Below are 2,876 nucleotides of genomic sequence, written 5' to 3' on the forward strand. Positions count from 1 at the left end.
GTTGCTAGTGCCCAAGATGTGCGATCTTGCCACATTTTCTGGAGCGTGGGTGCTATATAGGTGCGGTGGTTCAGTATACATGCCAGTGCTGGATAGGGAGGTGTTCTATATAAGTGCAGGTGCCATATAGTTGCGGAGTTCCACTTTTTTGAGGCTAGAGTGCCGTATTGTTGCTAGTGCCCAAGATGTGCGATCTTGCCACATTTTCTGGAGCGTGGGTGCTATATAGGTGCGGTGGTTCAGTATACATGCCAGTGCTGGATAGGGAGGTGTTCTATATAAGTGCATGTGCCATATAGTTGCGGAGGTTCCACTTTTTTGAGGCTAGAGTGCCGTATTGTTGCTAGTGCCCAAGATGTGCGATCTTGCCACATTTTCTGGAGCGTGGGTGCTATATAGGTGCGGTGGTTCAGTATACATGCCAGTGCTGGATAGGGAGGTGTTCTATATAAGTGCAGGTGCCATATAGTTGCGGAGTTCCACTTTTTTGAGGCTAGAGTGCCGTATTGTTGCTAGTGCCCAAGATGTGCGATCTTGCCACATTTTCTGGAGCGTGGGTGCTATATAGGTGCGGTGGTTCAGTATACATGCCAGTGCTGGATAGGGAGGTGTTCTATATAAGTGCATGTGCCATATAGTTGCGGAGTTCCACTTTTTTGAGGCTAGAGTGCCGTATTGTTGCTAGTGCCCAAGATGTGCGATCTTGCCACATTTTCCTGGAGCGTGGGTGCTATATAGGTGCGGTGGTTCAGTATACATGCCAGTGCTGGATAGGGAGGTGTTCTATATAAGTGCAGGTGCCATATAGTTGCGGAGTTCCACTTTTTTGAGGCTAGAGTGCCGTATTGTTGCTAGTGCCCAAGATGTGCGATCTTGCCACATTTTCTGGAGCGTGGGTGCTATATAGGTGCGGTGGTTCAGTATACATGCCAGTGCTGGATAGGGAGGTGTTCTATATAAGTGCAGGTGCCATATAGTTGCGGAGTTCCACTTTTTTGAGGCTAGAGTGCCGTATTGTTGCTAGTGCCCAAGATGTGCGATCTTGCCACATTTCTGGAGCGTGGGTGCTATATAGGTGCGGTGGTTCAGTATACATGCCAGTGCTGGATAGGGAGGTGTTCTATATAAGTGCATGTGCCATATAGTTGCGGAGTTCCACTTTTTTGAGGCTAGAGTGCCGTATTGTTGCTAGTGCCCAAGATGTGCGATCTTGCCACATTTTCTGGAGCGTGGGTGCTATATAGGTGCGGTGGTTCAGTATACATGCCAGTGCTGGATAGGGAGGTGTTCTATATAAGTGCAGGTGCCATATAGTTGCGGAGTTCCACTTTTTTGAGGCTAGAGTGCCGTATTGTTGCTAGTGCCCAAGATGTGCGATCTTGCCACATTTTCTGGAGCGTGGGTGCTATATAGGTGCGGTGGTTCAGTATACATGCCAGTGCTGGATAGGGAGGTGTTCTATATAAGTGCAGGTGCCATATAGTTGCGGAGTTCCACTTTTTTGAGGCTAGAGTGCCGTATTGTTGCTAGTGCCCAAGATGTGCGATCTTGCCACATTTTCTGGAGCGTGGGTGCTATATAGGTGCGGTGGTTCAGTATACATGCCAGTGCTGGATAGGGAGGTGTTCTATATAAGTGCATGTGCCATATAGTTGCGGAGTTCCACTTTTTTGAGGCTAGAGTGCCGTATTGTTGCTAGTGCCCAAGATGTGCGATCTTGCCACATTTTCTGGAGCGTGGGTGCTATATAGGTGCGGTGGTTCAGTATACATGCCAGTGCTGGATAGGGAGGTGTTCTATATAAGTGCATGTGCCATATAGTTGCGGAGTTCCACTTTTTTGAGGCTAGAGTGCCGTATTGTTGCTAGTGCCCAAGATGTGCGATCTTGCCACATTTTCTGGAGCGTGGGTGCTATATAGGTGCGGTGGTTCAGTATACATGCCAGTGCTGGATAGGGAGGTGTTCTATATAAGTGCATGTGCCATATAGTTGCGGAGTTCCACTTTTTTGAGGCTAGAGTGCCGTATTGTTGCTAGTGCCCAAGATGTGCGATCTTGCCACATTTCACATTTTCTGGAGCGTGGTGCTATATAGGTGCGGTGGTTCAGTATACATGCCAGTGCTGGATAGGGAGGTGTTCTATATAAGTGCATGTGCCATATAGTTGCGGAGTTCCACTTTTTTGAGGCTAGAGTGCCGTATTGTTGCTAGTGCCCAAGATGTGCGATCTTGCCACATTTTCTGGAGCGTGGGTGCTATATAGGTGCGGTGGTTCAGTATACATGCCAGTGCTGGATAGGGAGGTGTTCTATATAAGTGCAGGTGCCATATAGTTGCGGAGTTCCACTTTTTTGAGGCTAGAGTGCCGTATTGTTGCTAGTGCCCAAGATGTGCGATCTTGCCACATTTTCTGGAGCGTGGGTGCTATATAGGTGCGGTGGTTCAGTATACATGCCAGTGCTGGATAGGGAGGTGTTCTATATAAGTGCATGTGCCATATAGTTGCGGAGTTCCACTTTTTTGAGGCTAGAGTGCCGTATTGTTGCTAGTGCCCAAGATGTGCGATCTTGCCACATTTTCTGGAGCGTGGGTGCTATATAGGTGCGGTGGTTCAGTATACATGCCAGTGCTGGATAGGGAGGTGTTCTATATAAGTGCAGGTGCCATATAGTTGCGGAGTTCCACTTTTTTGAGGCTAGAGTGCCGTATTGTTGCTAGTGCCCAAGATGTGCGATCTTGCCACATTTTCTGGAGCGTGGGTGCTATATAGGTGCGGTGGTTCAGTATACATGCCAGTGCTGGATAGGGAGGTGTTCTATATAAGTGCATGTGCCATATAGTTGCGGAGTTCCACTTTTTTGAGGCTAGAGTGCCG

This window comes from Drosophila pseudoobscura, unplaced genomic scaffold (assembly GCF_009870125.1).
Source record: "Drosophila pseudoobscura strain MV-25-SWS-2005 unplaced genomic scaffold, UCI_Dpse_MV25 Unplacedtig00000851, whole genome shotgun sequence".
NCBI classification, from domain to species: Eukaryota; Metazoa; Arthropoda; class Insecta; order Diptera; family Drosophilidae; genus Drosophila; species Drosophila pseudoobscura.